At 32.4% G+C, this 19,195-nt stretch overlaps 1 long non-coding RNA gene across 1 annotated transcript; it reads right to left on the bottom strand.

Annotated features, from left to right (window-relative positions):
- Positions 1-425: 425 nt before the first annotated feature.
- On the bottom strand, positions 426-2,646 carry LOC141489657 (uncharacterized). Its single transcript, XR_012468962.1, has 3 exons — positions 2,373-2,646; positions 2,190-2,237; positions 426-679 (listed from the first exon to the last, which is right to left on the bottom strand). It is a non-coding gene; the product is annotated as an uncharacterized LOC141489657 (long non-coding RNA).
- Between the last annotated feature and the right edge of the window lie 16,549 nt (positions 2,647-19,195).

The raw sequence follows: 19,195 nt of genomic DNA, 5'->3' as shown, positions 1-19,195 counted from the left end.
CAATCCCCACTTGATGGGCATCCCTTCAATTTCTAATTCTTTTCCACTGCAAAAAGCTGCTATCAGTATTTTTGTACATGTGGGATTTTTGCCCTTTTTCATGATCTCTTCAGGTTACCCCCCCCCATAGTGGCATTGCTGGATCAAAGGGTATGTATATCATTATTGTTCTTTGACAACCCTATATTTTACAGTTAAGGAAAGGGTACTGAGATTCAGAAAGATTACATGACATCCCAACACTATCATCATTAGTAGCAGTGTACAGACTGAAATCTAACTCATTTAGTTCTCCTTGTATACATCACTCTCTTTTTGTTGGGAAGAATTACTCAAAGCATAGAAAATTTTTATTATTTTTTTATTTTGATGAAATGTATTTTGCAAGATGTTAACTAAAACTTGAAGCAAGAGAGAATCCCAATAATAATTGTCCTGCAGTGTAATCTCCATTATAATGCTATCAACACTATAAGGTATAGCTATTTTAATTGATTTTTATTAAAATTTATTCTTTGCTGCATTTAGCTAGAATGTTTTTGTTGAAGGGGCAAACTATAAAAAACTCACTTCTGTGCTGACCAAACTTTATTTAAAAAAATACACTCATGAAGAAAATCAGAAAGATTACTCAGCATTTCTTTATATTCTCAGCAGCAGGTCCAGTCCCTGGAGACAGCTAGGAGAGAAACAGAAAAAAAGCCAGTAGAAACATGAGACAGTTTCAGAACCAATTTTGAAGTTGTGGACTCTCTCTCTCCACTCCTCCCTGTTCCAAGGACAAAATGTTGTTTGTAACTGTAATAAACTAATTTTAAAGTAAGTTTTTGTTACTTTTTAAAGCTTTTAGCTTGAATGAAAGGGAATTTCAGGTGTGACTCTTAGATAATTTAAAAAAGCCTGGTTAAGTCATTAAAACTGGAAGATTAGAGCTTTGTTTGTTAAGTAAATGTGGTATTTTAAAGCATCAAGAACCCCATAGCACAAAAGAAAATTCAACATGAGATAAAAGCAAAAGAAACAGTAATGAACTTGCGAGTAATGTCTATAGACTGTCTCAGACCAATCTTTGATTTATTTTTTGCACTTAAAAAGCAATCTAAATTCATACAGCTGTTTTCTTGTAGACATTTCTTAATGTTGAATGGCAATGTGCTGAGGGGGAAAAACTGATTTTTTTTGAGGGGGCAGAATATTTTATGCTGAAGTGAGGGCTGGTAATTTTGAAAGAGAAATGGCTTTTAGTAATCATGACTCCCAGGGATCTAAGTATTAACATGGGGAATTAAATAAAAATGAACCACTTTGTATTTCCCCCCTTATGGCTATCTAATTCCTTTGTGCTCCTATAGAACTTTGAATTATGAGCATCAAAGAAGCTTGTCACTAGTTGAAGGTTTTGTCTGGCTAGGTTTCCAGAGCCAAAAAGAAAGCAGGGGGTTGAAACAGTTTCTGAGATAATTAAGAAAGAAATGGGAGAGAAAAACCCCAATCCATTTTAGCCTGAATTATCAGCATGTCACAGACTGCGGCATTTGTTTCTTATTCTCTTTTAGAGAAGAGAGGAAGTGGAGGGTTTGGTATGAAGATAGTGCATGGAGATTTAGTAATTATTTAGAGTATTGTACCAAGTGTTCAATTTGATTTTCTATGCATACAATCTCTGGGGGGTGCTTAAAAATGCAGAATACTAGATGTGCAGGCAAAGCGTTAGGTTCAAATCTAGATGCTATCAATTACTACCTGTGCAACTTGAAACAAGTGACTTTCTGACCTCAATTTCCTTACCTGTTAAATGAGAAGGTTGGATTGTGTGACCTTTGATTTCCATTTTGGTTTGAAACTATGGCATATATTAATAAGTCACACACTTAAAATATTTTTCACAAATAGATCAAGCCAATTAGAAAAATACTCTTTATATTCTTTTGAATTAAGATGGAGAGAGAAATGTGGCAGGATTCTAGTCATTTTTGCTTGACCCTTTGGCTCATCTAAGTATTTTCCTTTCAACTTTTATTTATAATTATCATTACTCTAGGTTAAGGGGATATTCACAGTTTAAAGTTGGAGAGTTTAAAGCTTAAAAAGTTATTCTCATATCTATTATGGGGATATCTCCCCAGATCTTTTTTCGAAGAGTACACTCAGATGTCTTGAATTCAACATTCTGTTAGCTCTGGTCTTACCTTAAACACACCCTCTTGAGAGGTAATCATTAGAAATCACATGCATCCCTAAATAAAATGAAAGCAAATTAATTTATTTGGATCAAATAAAAAATGGCAATATCCATTAACATCAAACCATAGATATAACAAATACATAATCATGACTTTTATTCCAACTCTGTTATTTTCTTCTCCACCTACCTTCCTCATGCATGAAGTCTCATTTCTCCTTAGCCTCCATACCATTTCCATTGTCAGAGAAGAAGTTCTGTTTCTTCTTCACAAATTCTTCTATTTTGGAATATGATGGGAAGGAAAAATAATTGTCACACAGAAAAGTTTCCAGAAAATGCAATTCTAACTCTTGGGTGTAAACTAGACTTCTTTTTATTTTCACAAACTTCAGAGAGTTTTAGCTATTCAATATTATGATGTCACATGTGGCACTTTTCTTTTTGGTTTGGCAGAGATAGAATTGAACCCCACACAGTTTTCCTAGTGTCTCATTAGTACAAGGGAGATTACTATCTAAAATGTCCCAGTTACAAGTTGTAGGGAGGAGGGGGTTGATAATCATTGCTTCATTCTCCTCCACTCTGTTATCCTTTCCTTCCCACTCCTCCACTTTGCTGTCTCCAAAGCCAATGATTTATTTTTGACTTTTTTTCTATTCTGCTTATGAAGATTGTCTGAAAATATTTGGATCAGAAATGAAGAGGATAAAAAAGGAATTGGTAAATAAAAATAAGAGAAGGAATACAATATAATGTTTTAAAATGTAATTTTTGAAGTTTCTTTAGGGATAGAATAAGGCTCAACTTTTGAAGGATTTTTCTTTGTCTGTTTTCAAGACTTTTCTTGAGTAGGGTGAATGTTCTTAACCAAGAAGACCTTTATAATTGTCAAGATTTTCAGTAATAGTAATTAAGATTAACAAGTCCATAATGATTGGAGAAATATGTTTTGATTGTCTATACATGTTTGTAATGAGTTTTTTTTTCTTGTGTACTCATTTCAATGAGATTGGGAAGATGGATTTGACTGATTAAAATAAACATGTCTACCATTCAATGAAAGTGACTTTGGAATAAGAGATGTAGATACTTTTTCCTTTGTTAGTTTCATACTTGGATAGACAATTTTTAAATGGATAATATAGAAGTAATTGGGTGGCACAGTGTATAGAGTTTTGAATCTGAAGTCAGGAAGACATAGGTTCAAGTCCAACCTCAGACACATACTAGAGACGTGATTTTGGGGAAGTAACCTATTTTCTGTCTGACTTAGTTGTTTAATTTTTAAAGGAAGGCAAAAATTATTAATTATTTCCTATATTCCAGACCATATATATACCCTCTAATCTTTGCAACTACCTTGGAAGGTGGTGTGTTGAGGATTTAATGCAACAAAATTTGTAAAGTGCTTTGTAAAACAAAATGTCTCCTCTCTCTCTCTCTCTCTCTCTCTCCATCTTTCTTATCGCAAAATATATTAAAAGATATATTACACACAAAAAGAAGAAAATGAATGAGAACAACTTTTACAATTTGGGGCATCCAGGTGGTGAAGTGGAATTAGGAAGGCTCATCTTCCTAAATTTAAATCTCATTTCAGATTCTTACAAGCTGTATGACCTTAGGCAAGTTATTTATACCTGTTTGCCTCAGTTCCCTCATCTATAAAATGAACTAGAGAAAGGAAAGACAAAGGTACTCTAATACCTTTGCTAGCAAAACACTAAATGAGGACACAAAGAGTTGGAAACAATTGAACAACTTTCACAGTCATAGTTAAAGGAAAGATGATTAGCAAAACAAAGGACTGAGGATACCGTATGTCCCATATATAAGATGTACCCTTTTTTGAAAAATTTGGGGTCTAAAAACTGAGAGTTTCTTATATAGTGGCTGTTGATTTTTTATTTGCATTTTGCACTTTTTCATGATTGTTTTTGCATTCATTGTTTTGCATTTGGAATGGGTATATTGGGGTACATTTTGCCATGTCCTTCATAGAAACAGCTCAGAAAAGATTTTCTTACAGTGTTAAATTCAAGTTCTAAGTGATCCATTTGCAGAAGTGAATGGAAATAATGCTGCTGAACATCAATTTGGTCCTCCTTTGAATGAGAAAACAATCTGAGACTGGTTATGGGAAGAAGAAACCCTCCTGAAAACATCACTACAGAAAGTCAGCAAAATGTCCTGATTTAGAGAGAGAATTGAAGATATGGATTGAAGAGAAAAGGACACTGGGAATTCCTATGTCCACAAAATTGGTTCAGCATGAGGCCAGAACTGTTGATGAAAAAGAAGTGAATGATTGCAAAGGAGGACACAATTGGTGCTTCAGGCTCATGAAACAGAATAAACTAAACAAGCATCCATGCACCAGACTTGCCCAAAAGATGCCTGAAAGCTACAAGCAGAAGGTGCTTGAATTTCATCATTTTGTCATTCAATGTTGGAAGACACATCAGTTTGAGTAGGAACAGATTGCAAATATGGATGAAGTCCCCCTTCAATTTGATGTTCCCAAGTAACAGAATTATTGATAAGAAGGTGGTAAAAACTGTACTTGTGAAGACAGGGAGTGATTCATCATCAAACACAGATGAGGACAAGCTAATGGATGTCAACAGTGATGAGAAGTTGTATGAATTTTATGATTAATAACACTTGAGTTCTATAACTTTATGTTTGACCTTTGCAAATGCATAAATGTGCTATGCTGACTCCCCAAATGTGCAAAAGATGTGAACAATTCTCAAAAGAAAAATTGGAAACTATTAGCATGTACTATAATAACTAAAAAGAGCTTATGCCTACCTATCTATACAGGAAAAAGACTAAGTGGATAAAGAATGCCTATTGCCAAGATTTCAAAATGTGTTTGGATAAGCATATTATAAAGCTTGTCTATCAGTATGTCTATTTTGTACAGAAAGTAAAGGTAGACAACTCTGTCTCATTGAACAGGAAATTACAAAGCTCTTTTGTTGATCCCTTGCCTCCAATGAAAACAGAGGCATAAAGTTTTATTTGTTAACATTCTACTGCTCTTGCTATATGTCATCAATGAATGGCATATCCTCCTCCAAATAATTTTAAATGCATATGACATGGAGGTGGAGGATAATTGGGTGGCAGATGGTAAATAATAAAAAAATAATAGAATTTTATAGATCTCTAAGGTTTATAACATACTTTATAAGTATTGTCCCATTTTTAAACTCATAGCAACCCCTAAGAGTATTATTACCCATTTATGGTTGAGGAAACTAAGAAGTTAAGTGATTTGTTCAGATTCAAAAGCTAATAAATATTTGAGATCAGATTTTAATTTCCCAATTCCAGGTCAGAACTTTATCCACTGCACCACTATTTGAATCCATATAGGCGACAATATATAATTGATGAGGAACACTGAGGAACAAAAAATAAAATACATCATTCAAGAATTGTAGGATTATGTTTAATATAAATATATGGTGTGATATTGCAGGCAAAGAAGCTAATGAAATCTTGAACTTCATTAAAAGACTTATGGCTTCCATGTATAAGGTAGGTGAGAGTTGCAATGCCCTTTTGAAACTACATTTGAAGTCTTGTGTTTAGTTCTATTTTTGACAGCTTATGAAGGATATTGATAAATTGGATAATAATGTCCTGAGATAGGCAATCAGAATGGTGAATGGCCTTTAGTTCATAACCTATAAGGATTGATTGAAGGAATAGGGGAGCTTAACATGAAGAAGATTCTCGTAGGAAATGATAGCTCTCTTCAAGTGATAAGCTATTACCTGATTTGGCATCTTGGCCTAGAGGATAGAACTAGTAAGAACCATTGGAATAATTATTTGAACATGTTTATAATGTCGAGTTGTAAAGATTTGCAAAGTAATTCACAAATATTATCTTAATTTTATCTTCAGATCAACCCTGGAAGTAATATTATAATCTTCAATTATAGGTGAGGAAACTGAGGCAGACAAAGTTTAAATGACTTAGGTAGTTCTAGGTAATATCAAGGTAATATCTAGGTAAATGGCTGATACTGGGTTTGATCGTATGCTTCCCTGATTCCAGGTCCAGTACCCTCTTCACTGTACCTTCAAGATACAGAGACACATTTATTTATAATGTCATGAAGTGCTTCCTAATAATTAGTATAGTCTAAAAAAATGAAATAAGCTGACTTACATAGTAATGAGTTCCCATTCATATAAAATTTTTAATAAAAAAACTAAATCTTCACTTATTGGATAATGTGCATTCTTGTTCAGGCATGATTCCAGTTTTTGTTTTTGTTTCTTATGTTTTAGAAAAAAATTATTGAAGTACAATGACTAGCAATTGGAGTTCAATAAGAAGAAAAAAGCACAGGGGTAGCTGAATTTCATCCTTCTAATGGGGGAATGAATAATGCCACGTGTAAAAATTGACTTCTAATTTTCTATTTGTGTCTCTTTATTCAACATGACAGGCAACCTAAAATTGTAAAATTCCTGGTCTAAAAGGTTTCAAATTTGCTTTTATAATAGTAGATACATAAATTTGAGTTTCACAATTTGACCTAGATATGGACAAAAGAAATTTAAATTTATGTTAAGACCAATTATATAGGAGAATTTTCAAAGCTCTTTTAAAACTTTCTTCAAGCAAACTGAGTCTAAAAGATTTAACTAGAAACAACTCTGAGACTACAATTAGACCTGGGCATTTTGTGTGGTACTGGATGATGTCACAAGAACAAGACAGCTGTCTAAAATGAAACTTCTGAGTCTAAAATGGAAAGTTTTATTATTATTACTATTGTTGTTGTTGTTGTTGTTGTTGTTACCATTATTATTATTTGCTGTTTACTTTTCCATTTCTCACCTTTTATCTGTAAGATTTGCTTCAGAGGGGACTGCCCCCTTTAGTTTTGTCAGTGAATTGATCAATTTCTTCCCTTTTCCATTTCATATTATTACCTATCAAAGACCCTATAATTAAGAACTATTGACGCTAATATATTTGTGATTCATTGAGAAGATTTCATCTCTCAAAATCAAATGGGGAATGTAAAAAATGAATATTTCTCTCTCATATTTAACAACTTAGGACCAAGGTTTTCCCCTTTTCTACTTCCTCATCTAGAAACAAACCAATGTCAGAAATATAGCTTAGATTTTTCCCTAAACATCTAATCAAATAGTAAAGAAATGCTAAGTTTTGGTTCATAGATGTATTCTTGCTCACTTTGCTCAGAGTGACTTGGGAAAATGTAATTTCCATCAGAACAGATGGAAACTGATATCTCTTTGACGAAGATTTGAGTGACCCAAGTCACATACCCCAGATAGTCTACCTTTCTTTGTGTTAACCAATCTTAATTGATTGCTATTCCTCATGAATACCTCCTCTTCAAAGAACATATAAATGCTGACCCCACCACCATTGGAGATCTTTGATCTAAGACAGATGACCAAATGACCATTGTTTTATAATAATTTGCTGGCCTTATTAACAAAATGATTAAATTAATCAGAAAAGAGAAATTCTTTGTTATGTTTGTCACTGAAATTAAGCATTACACTGCTCATACAGACCATAACAAAGTGTTTTGTAAATTGCTAGATATTTAGTAAATGTTTGTTATTTTTAATATGTAAATATTATAACACTAATATCAAAGTAAATATGTTTAATTTAGTACAGTTTTAGTGATACTATGTTCAATGAAAATTGCTTATCTTTCTAAGAAGTCATAAACTTCAATTTATTCAATAATATATTCAGTAAATTTTCGAGGCATCAAAATCAAAATGAGGGGTTATATAGTTAGTAGAAATGTAAGGATTTGGGGGCAGCTAGGTGGTACAGTGAATAGAGCACCAGCCCCGGAATCAGTAGGAACTGAGTTCAAATCTTGCCTCAGAAACTTAATAGTTACTTCACTGTGTGATCTTGGGCAAGTCACTTAAGCCCATTGCCTTGCAAAAAAAAATAAGAAACATAATGTTTCTTCCATTTTGAAAAAGAGGAATGTGTTTGCCAATCTTGGAGATTTTGCCTATTTCTTTCTATATTACTTCTCGGAGATCATATTTGAAGGGTCTTTGTGTAGCCTGGCATATAATAATTAAAGACTTGAAGTTATTTAAAATATCCTATCTATACAACTATCTTGAATTTCTTTTTCAAAATGAATATTATACTTATTAATATTCACCTTAGATATGAAATAGAAATCTGGAAGCCCTTATGTTATAAGGAAAAGAGTATCTGATCAAGTAAGAAAAAATTTGCAATCTGATCCTTATAATGTATTTATTCAATGGACCTTGGGCTAGTCTTTTAGGGTTTTTTTGGTCAAATAAAATAATAAAGTTTATGCTACCCAGATCACACTTTGAAATTTGGAACTGCTAGGATGACTTCCTTTTATTTTTAACCTTAATTCCTTTGTATTTTTGATCTTTAGCTCTTCCAGATAAATTTTCTTACTACCTTTTCTCTCTACAAAAAAATTCTGTGGTAATTTGATTGGTATGGCACCAACTAAGATAAATGACTCAAACTAATCATGAACAATTAATATTTTCCCAATTGTTTAGATTCTTTATTTCTCTGAAAGATGTCTTGAGATCCTGTTCATATAGTCCCCAGGTTTGTATCAGCAGATAGACTCCAAGTAGTTTATATTGTCACAGTAATTTTAAATGGATTTTCTCTTTACAGTTACTTCTGTGGGATTTTATTGGTGTTATATAGATGTTCTAATGATTTACATGGATTTATTTTATAACTGCAATTTTGCTAAAGTTATTAATTGTTTCAATTGCTTCTTTAGTTGATTTTCTAGAATTCTCTAAAAACCTTATCAGATCACCTGCAAAGACTGGTAATTTTGTTTCTTCACTGCCTGGTTTTATTCCTTCAATTTATTTTTTCTTGTTTTATTGCTAATAGTTAACATTTGTCATATAGTATTGAACATACTGGTAATAATGACATCCTTGTTTCACTCCTGATCTTATTTGGAAGAATTCAAGTTTATCCCCACTACAGCTATAGCTTGCTCTTGGTTTTAGATAGATTCTTCTCATCACTTTAAGGAAGGCTCCATTGAATCTTGTAAATTCTAGTGTTTTATAGGAATTTGTGCTGCATTTTGTCAGTCTTTTTTCTGCATCTTCTGGTATGATCATGATACTTATTGTTATTAATATGATCAATTATACTGATAGTTTTCTTAATATTGAATGTGCCTTGAATTGCTGGTATAAATTCCTTCTGGTCTTAGTATATGGCTTTTGTGATATTTTGCTGTAATTGTCTCCCTAGAATTTTATCTAAATTTTTTCATCAATATTCCTTGTGGAAATTGTTCTACAGTTTTTTCCTTCTGCTTTTACTCTTTCTAGTTTAAGTTTCAAAAGCATATTGGTGTCAAAAAATTAGTAGGACTCATATACCTATTTTTTCAAATAGTTTATATATATATATATTGAAATTAATTGATTTTTGAATGGTTGGTCAAATTCACTTGTAAATCCATCTGTTCCTTGTGATTTTTTCTTATGGAGCTCATTTATCATTTATTCAATTTCTTTTGTAAAGAAATTTCATCTTCTGTTGATGTGGGCAGTGTCAATTTTGGAAATTTAATATTTGGAAATATTCATCATTATGGTTAGATTATCAGTTTTTTGGCATATAATTGAACTAAATAATTTCTAATAATTACTTAATTTCACCCATTTAATTTTTGATACTGGTAATTTGGTTTTATTTTCTTCTGTTTAAAATGAAATTTACCAATAGTTTATCTATTTTATTGCTTCCCCCATAAAATCAAACCCTAATTTTATCTTTTAGTTCAGTATTTTTCAATTGATATTTTATTTTATTTTCCCAGTTGTGTCACAAAAAATTTTTCAACATTTATCCACATGCATATGCATATTTTTAAGTTACATGATTTCTCTCCACCTTCCTTCCCACACCCCTCCCCTCAGCAGCAAACTGTCAGGTGAGTATTGTACAAACACACTTACTTTTAACATGTCTACAGATAAGTCATTTTCAGTATGAGAAATTAGGACTAAGGAGAAAGAAAAAAATACATGAATTAGGAAAGAAATACATAAGGAAAATTTTTTAAAAATTGAGTATAGTGTTCATTTAGATTCTGTAGGTAATTTTTGTTTTGTTTTATTTTGTTTTTCATCCTCTGAATGAGCATTAAGGTTGTCCAATCTCTCTGAATTGCTGAGAGGAGCTACATGCATCAAGTTTGATCAACTTACAACATTGTTAATGTATACAATATTATCTTGGTTCTGCTCCCTTTGCTCAGCATCAGTTCCTGTAATTCATTCTATCCTCTAGAGTCTGATCTTTCATGGTTTATTATAGTACAATAGTATTCCCTAAAATTCATATACCATAAATTGTTCAGTCATTCCCCAGTTGGTGGGTATCACCTCAATTTCCAATTCTTTGTCACAACAAAAAGAGCTTTTATGAAGATTTTGGAACATGTGGGACCTTTCTCATTTTTTTATGATCTTTTTCTGGATATAGACCTTGTTTTAGAATTTCTGGATCAAAGGGTATGATGAGTTTTATTGGTCTTTGGGCATACTTCCATATTACTCTCCAGAATGGTTGGATCAATTCACAACTATACCAACAATCCATTAGTATCCCAGTCCTCCCACAACCACTCCAACATAGTTTGTCATCTTAAATAATGTGATAGGTGTGAGGTGAAACGTCATAGTTGGTTTAATTTGCATTTCTCTAGTCAGTAATGATTTGGAGCATTTCTTCATATGATTTTATATATAATATAAATATATATACTATACACATATTATATATACTCATATATAATATATATGTCACTTTATTTTCCTCATTTAAAAACTGTTAATATCCTTTGACCATTTATCAACTGGGGAATGATTTGTAACCTTAGAAATTTGATGTAATTCTCTGTATACTTTAGAAAGAAGACTTTTATCTGAACTCCTAACTGAAAAATCTTTCCCAGCTTTCTGTTTTTTTTCTAATTTTTGCAGCATTTGGTTTTTATCAGTATAAAACCTTTATAATTTAATACAGTAAAAATCATCCATTTTGCAATTTCTAACATACTCTATTTCTTGTTTGGTCATAAGTTCCTCACCTTTTCATAGATCTGATAGAAGGAGTATTTATTGGTCTATGGTATCGCATTTTATACCTAAATCTTGTTCCCATTTTGATCTTATTTTGGTCATTATTTTTATAAACTTTTAATTTCATTAATCTCTCCTTTAATTTTTATGATTTTTGTTTTGGTGTTTAATTGAAGATATTAAAATTGTTCTTTTTATATTTTAGGAAAATATTTTATATTTTATATTTTCAGTTTCATGCTTAATTCATTGATTTGCTCTTTTTTTCTGTTTTATTTATAAACACAGGTAGAGATATACATTTTCAATTAAGTACTGCCTTAACTGTAACCTACAAATTTTGAAAAGTTATTTTGTCATTCTCTTTAATGAAATTATTGTTTCTATGATTTGTTCTTTGATCTACTCATTTTAAAAAGTGTTTTATTGATATGTTTCCTTTTTTAAAAAAATTAATTAAAGCAATAGGGTTAAGAGTGACTTGCCCAAGGTCACACAACTAGTCAGTTATTATGAACTCAGGTCCTCCTGACTCCAATGCCAGTGCTCTATTCACTGCACCACCTAGCTGCTCCCCACTCATTCTTTGGATTAGAATATTTAGTTTCCAATGAACTTTTAATCTATGCTTTAATTTATGCTTTCATGGTCCTTCATTAAATGTGACTTTTTATCATTATGTTTCCAAATGATATGTTTAATAATTTTGCTTTTATGCGTTTTGTTGTGAGGTTTCCATTACTTTATACATGCTCAATTTTTATGATAGGCCAATTTTTTTTTTATTTTTTTTTCAAGGCAATGGGGTTAAGGGGCTTGACCAAGGCCACACAGCTAGGTAATTATTAAGTGTCTGAGGTCGGATTTGAACCCAGGTACTCCTGACTCCAAGGCTGGTGTTCTATTCACTGTGCCACCTAGCCACCCCTGATAGGCCAATTTCAGCTAAGAAAAAGGCATACCTCTTTCTATTGCCATACAATTTTCTCTACATCTTTATTATGTGTAATTATTCTAAAATATTATTAATCTCAACTTCTTTTTCTATTTTTATGGTTAAATTAATATGGTTCTGGAGGGAGAGTTGAGGTTATCCCCTAGAATAGTTCTGAGGTTTATTCCCACCTGTGGTTCATTTAATATTTTTATGCCATTTGTTGTGTATCTGTTTAGTACTGACATTACTTCATTGTGGTTCCTTTCAGCAAGATGTAGTTTCCCTGCCCTTACTTACTGCTTAATTTTTCAGTAAATTATGACTCTTTCTGACCCTGTGGACCTCATTGTCCATTACGTTTTGTTGCCAAAGATACTGGAGTGATTTGCCACTTCTTTCTCTAGTGGATTAAGAGAAGCAGAAGTTAAATGCCTTGCTCAGGTTCATTTTATTTACTTTAGTTTTTCATTGGATTTCTCTTTTTATCCTGTCCTTCCTTTAAAATTATGTTTTTCTTCTGACCATTGTTTTATTTTAACTACCCTCCCTTTTATCACTGCCTTCCCACTTTGTTTTCTACCTTTTAAAAACTACTTTCCTCTGGTGTTAGATTTGGGTAAGATAGCTCTAATCACTCATGTATTAGATATATATTTTCCTTTCTTTGAACAAATTTAGAAGTGAGTGAGTTTTGTGTTCTACCCCCCCAATTTTCCCTTCAGTGTGAAAGTTTTTCAGTGTGAAATTCTTTTATATGAGATAATGTTCCATATGATTTCTCTCCCTTCTTTTTTCTTCTAGGTCATTTTTTAATTTATATATATTTTATTGCATCCCAACATATCCTGCATTCTCTTTCTATATAGAATCCTTCTATTGCCACAATCATAATAAAGTTCTTAGTAGATACACCTGTTATTTGTAATATAGAAAGATTAGCAGTTTTATGTAATTGAGTTATTTATAATTTTTTCTTTCATGATTACCTTTTAATTCTTCTTTTAAGTCTTAGTTTTGAAAGTTTTGAAAGACAAATTTCAGCTCCAGGCCTTTCATCAGAAATGCTTGAAAGTTCTCTATTTCATTAAATATCCACCCCCTGAAATTATTATATTCAATTTTGCTAGATAGCTTATTCTTGGTTGTAATCCCAGTTCCTTTGCCTTCCAGAGAAGCATATTCTAAGTCCTATGCTACTTTAATGTGTTAGCTGTAAATCTTTCATGATACTGTCTGTGGGTTAATGGTTTTATCCCTTAAGTATTTTTTGTTGGATCAGAGAGATGTGAAATAATATGGAACTATGTCTATCATATTCCTGGGAATTTTTAATTTTAGATTTTAGTTGGTAGTTTCCTTAAATTTCTATTTTGCCCTTTAATTATAGAATATTGATGTAATAATTTTTTCTTGATAAATTTGGTGTCTTGGCTCTTTATTTAATCATGGCTTTCTGGTAATCCAATAATTCTTATCACTCACAGTTTATTTTCTTGGTCAACTCTTGTTCTAATGAGATATTTTACATTTTCTTTTACTTTTTCATACTTTTGATTTTGCTTCTTATTCACTTCTTGATGTCTCATGGAATCCTTAACTATCTGTTGTCCAATTCTAATTTTTAAGGAACTATTTTCATCAGTGAATATTTGTCCCTCTTTTTCCATTTGGCAATTTCTGTTTTTAAAGTTGTGATTTTCTTCTCTATTTTTGTGCCTCTTTTACTAAGTTGTTAATTGCCTTCATAATTTTCTTCCTTTGTTTTCCTTTATTTACTGGATTTCTCCTCTACCTCATTTATTTGATTGTGAAAATAAATGTCTTAGTTCTTCCAGGAATTATTTTTATACTTGTGCAAAATATATCCTTTTTTTGTTTGGAATTTTACTTGTAAATGTTTTGACTTCACTGTTTTCTTCTGTGTTTGTATTTTGGTCATCCTTGTCCCCATAGTAGAATTTTATGTACAGGTTTATTTTTTCCCCCTAACTTTTCAACCCTATTTCTTAATTTGGAATTTTATGTGAATTGGGTTCTGTTCCTGGCATGGGAGGTAGGAGCTTTGCTTCAAGTTGCAGACTTTTGACACTGATCTTTTCAATACTAGTTCTGGAAATTTGGAAATTTTTGGTGCCTTAAAAGTAGAGTGAGATCTGGGAAAAGATGTTCTTTTTATCTGCACTCTGTTCTTTGCCCATGAAAGGTACATTTTCCCTTGGGATTACAATTGACACTGTTCTTCAGGGCCCCTCTTTCCTTTGGATTAAAAATGATACTATTCCTCAGGGTCACTGATTCCTTAGGACTGGAAAGATACTGCCCCTCAGGACTCTCACTTCCTAATTGACCAAAATGCTTCTCTCTACCCTTGATTATGACCTATAAGTGAATATAAGTAATAGAGTTAACAAACAATATCTGGTCCGTCATCTAGTACAAGTTTAATCTAATCTCTTTTTGACCAGTTGCCAAATTCTCTTACTGTCTCTGACTTGAAAGCTCCAGAAGTTGTTATTGTATCTGTCTCCACTACTTCATCACATCATTGCTGTTTTATGCATGTTGACTCCATATCAGCTTCTTCCCCTGTGTCCCAGCTCTCTATGACTTCCTATTTTATTTTGAGCTGTAAGAATTCTCCAATCTGATCTTTTGTTGACACTTCCACTCTAGAATTTGATTTGAGAAATTATTTTAAAGTTTTTTTGGGAGAATGTTGAGAGAAGTTTGATATAGGCTATAAAGGTCAGGTCGTTATCCCTATTATCCTATATAAGGTTTTTAAAAAGGTTAATGAAGTGAAGCAATATGAACTGGAAGATAAAGAAAGGTTTTATGTAAAATGTAGCACTTGAATTTTAAAGAAAAAAAGGTTTCTAAGAGTTGAAAATAAAGAAATTGATGAGATCCAGGGAGCAGGTTAGAGGAATTAGCCTTGTGAAGAGAAGGGTCATTTAAGAAACAAAGACTGCATGTATCAAAAGAGAAGAGAATATAAGATTATGTAATGAGATTTTGAGATATATAGAAAAAGAAATAAAGCCTGAGAGAAGGATCAGTGATGTGGGAGTTTTGAACAATAAAAGGAAGCTGTGGGAATGGGATAGAAACCTTTAGGGAGGATAAAAAAATGAGTTTGATTTTGGAAGGGACTGTGTTGAGATTAGATTACACAAAAATGTGGTCACTAACTGAGTCTCAGTTTTCTTCTTAGTAAAATTAAAGGATCATATTAGAGGATCTCTGAGGTCCTTTCTGCCTAAAATCATAAGATTCCTGTTGTTTCTGTTCTCCCAGTTATCACCACCGTACTCACAAATTGTTTATCTTTCTTGTCCTAGAACTTGCTTTATCAGAAAGTCTGACTCAGACAAGATAGGTTTATTTTCAGATTGTTCCTTGGGCTTCCAGTGATACATAGTTTATAACCCTCTTATTCATCTTTTTGAGGTACCTCACATTTTCTTAGGCCATGGACTTATATTTAAAACTTCCCACCCCACTTTCATTTTATTTGAGTTTATTAGTATCTCTCAGTTATCCTGAGGGAGTGATGAATGTCATAAAAATGATAAATAGAGTTTTATTACTTTTTTTAAAAATTAACTCTCTGACTTCCAGAAATGAGAACATTGCCTGAGAGAGCTTTTTTAAAATTAATATTATCAAGCACTATTTTTTACCTTTCATTGTCTCCCTCTTGCCATAAATATGCATAATCAAATAAGACAAATTCACATATTGGTCATATCTACAATATTTCTTTTTAATTTTAGAGGCTATAACATAACCTTCCTTGATAAAGTTTTAGTCTTGAGACAAACCAAGGGAGTATTATATAATGCCAAATAATAATCCTTTAAACATAGGTATTTATATACAATGGGATTTCTCACAACCTGAAATCCTGGATCATAAAGTGTATAGGGTTCAAAATAAACAACTGAAAGTGAATTCCCTGAGAAAGTGAGACATTTAGAGCATATAAAAATCTAAACCATTGAGACTAAATTGTGCTTTTATGCTGCTGAATTATGGCCTCTTAAAAATCTTTTGACCACCATACTCTGTCCTTTGCTCTTCTGTAACAATGTTCTTTCTTCAATCTGAGTAAATCCTGACAAGGAAAAATTCCTATACAGCTATACACTGTCAAGTTCTGTATGAGTAATGGAATGTTCTTCCAAGTTTTTTTCTGGAACCTTTGAATGCAGGTTGCCAATATCACCCCATTTCTATTCTGTGACACCCTTTTCTGCTGCAATAAACAGGAAAAATATTTAACTTGAAATAAAAAGGGACAGAGATAATTCAGTGGCACACTCTAACAGATGCATGGCTGCAGTCTTTGGTAACAGGCAGAAAGTCTGAGACATCTGGCAATGGCCATGACAGGTAATTTCATGGGGAAGATTCCTGGTTGCTCCAGCATTACATATTTTTAAGGTGAGATGAGCTAAATAAATTATAAATACTCTTAATGGATTCAGTGCACATTTAACCCAAGGTTTAGAGGTGATGACAAAAGCTAAATCCCTAGCCTGAAATGCCATGCAGCTAATAAAACTTCTGTCTCTTCTAGGCCTAGATTTAATAGCACTTTAAATGAGAAAAAGAAAGATATCACACCCTTTAAACAGTCAGGGCATTTGCCTGCAAAAAGGCCCCATTACTCAAATAGGAGTAGAAGAAATGTTTGTTTTGAAGCTCTGTCATGTTGATGCATGCCTATACCCCAAGGTTATTCTGAAATTACTGGGCAAAATAAACAAAACTTGGACTGGAAACTGTTCTGAAAATGACTTTCAGTATAATATGAAGAATTAAAAATGTAGTGACAGGAAACCTAGGAGGTCCTGTCTGAAACATGGAAGTCTCTTCCTTAGAATTCATTGGGTTCAACATAATGCTGGCACAGTTGCTAAATAGGCCTCACCTTACATGGCAGAAGACCTTGATATGAACTGCAAATCATTTTTATGAGAGTTGAGACTAAGATAAAACTTTTTTGCTTTAGGGATTTGCTAGGTGAAATATTTTTATGTGATAAATTTATCTCAGGAGATTCTGAGTTACTCCTTATTGAAGGTCATTCAATAAAGACTAAATGATGCCTTTTTTTTTTGCTTTGTAATAGAGGGGATACTTGCTTAGATATGGATTGGACTAAAGATCACCAAGGTCCTTAAGATCCTCAAATTCTATATGACATTTTAAAGAAAGTGTGCCCTGAGAAGTTAAAGCAGAAATAGTTGCTGAGGTTTGTGTGTGTGTGTGTGTGTGTGTGTGTGTGTGTGTGTGTGTGTATGTGTGTCTCGTATGTGTGTGTCTGTTTTCAAATCAATGAATGACACCTATTATGATGTGATATATTACATAGCTCTTTAAGATTTAGCAAGCACCATGTACATTATCTTTATAGATCTTCACAACAACCTTGTAAAGCAAGTATTGCAGATATATATCTACCCATTTTACAGGGGAGAAAATTGAGGCTCAGAAAATTACTTCTCCAGTCCCATAGCTAGTCTTGGTGACAATGGATCATAATTTAAACTATATGATGTTTTGATATTAAAAAAACAATTTACATGTTTATTTCATGTGATCCTTACAAAAATCCATTGAGGCAGATGTTAACATTATCCCTGATTTAGAGATGAGGAAATGGAAATGAAGTTGGATTTTAGAAAGAGGCACTTTATGATTTGTCATCAAGAAAAATTTCCCAATATTCAAAATTGCCTAAAAGTGAAATGAGATAACTAGTTCCCATTCCTTGGAGGACCTCAGAGTTTAGTTTACCATTTGATGCATATGTTATAGCAAGGACTCTTTTAGCATATAGGTTGAATCAGATGACTACTGAAGTTCTTCTCAATTTAGGATTCTGATTCTGTGGTTTGCCCAAGGTCACACAACTGGTAAGGTCTTGAGCTAGGATTTGTACCCATCTCTTCTTGACATGAAGTTCTGCAATCTACTATGTCATATTCCATCATATATTGTCTCATTCAGGGAAAAAAATGCTTAGTAAACATCAACTGTATAGAGAAAGTTCTCTTCTGGATCTTAGAGAGAAGTGAAAAGTTGACAAAAGGCATAGTGTTTATGTTTCTGTAGCTTATAGTCTAGCAGGGGGACACATATGTAAAGATATTTGCAAATATGTGAAATTATATTTATAATATAACAGAATAAATGTATTATAAAGTTACAAACAAAAGTGCTATATAAGATCTAAAGAATATTTTGCTTCATGTTCACTTTAACTTTAATCTTCCAATTTGAAGCTTAAATATATACTGTCCTCAGGCCAGAATCCCTTTTCATCTCTTTCTGATGAATTGGTGATGGTAGCATTAGTTTCCAGACAGACAGAGTATAACTAGAATATATGGTTCTTGAGGCCAGGAAATGATTTTCTTTGTTTGATTTTTTTGTTCTTGCATCCCCTGACAGTGATTTATAGGCATTTGACCAAATCAGAGGAAAGCAACTGAAGAAAATACTTCCCATATATTTTTAAAATATCGTTTACCTATGATTTCATTAATTTTAGGCTCTCTTCACTGTTCTACAGCATAATCCTTTCATATAGCAGTAAATAATCTTGATGAATGTCAGCATGTATTATAGTTTTGGGATTTTTTAAATCATCTGATGGACAATTATTTGAATATGGTCTGGTTCTTTACTTGGTCAAAAGTTCTGCAGTTTGACACTGGTTCCATATTATACTTAATATGTGGTATTTATGGATTTCTTAAAGGTAAAATATTCAGTGCATAGTAGGTGCTTAACTCATATTTCCCCTCCTCAAATCTTTTCTATTTTCATCAGAACTATAAAGTCTTTGATAACATGCTCTTCAAAAATCATAGTCACTTCTATGCCACAAGGAGTGATCACAAT

Source organism: Macrotis lagotis, chromosome 5, assembly GCF_037893015.1.
Source record: "Macrotis lagotis isolate mMagLag1 chromosome 5, bilby.v1.9.chrom.fasta, whole genome shotgun sequence".
Taxonomy (NCBI): Eukaryota; Metazoa; Chordata; class Mammalia; order Peramelemorphia; family Peramelidae; genus Macrotis; species Macrotis lagotis.
The sequence above is the reverse complement of the archived record's forward strand: the minus strand, read 5'-3'. Positions and strand labels throughout refer to the sequence as shown.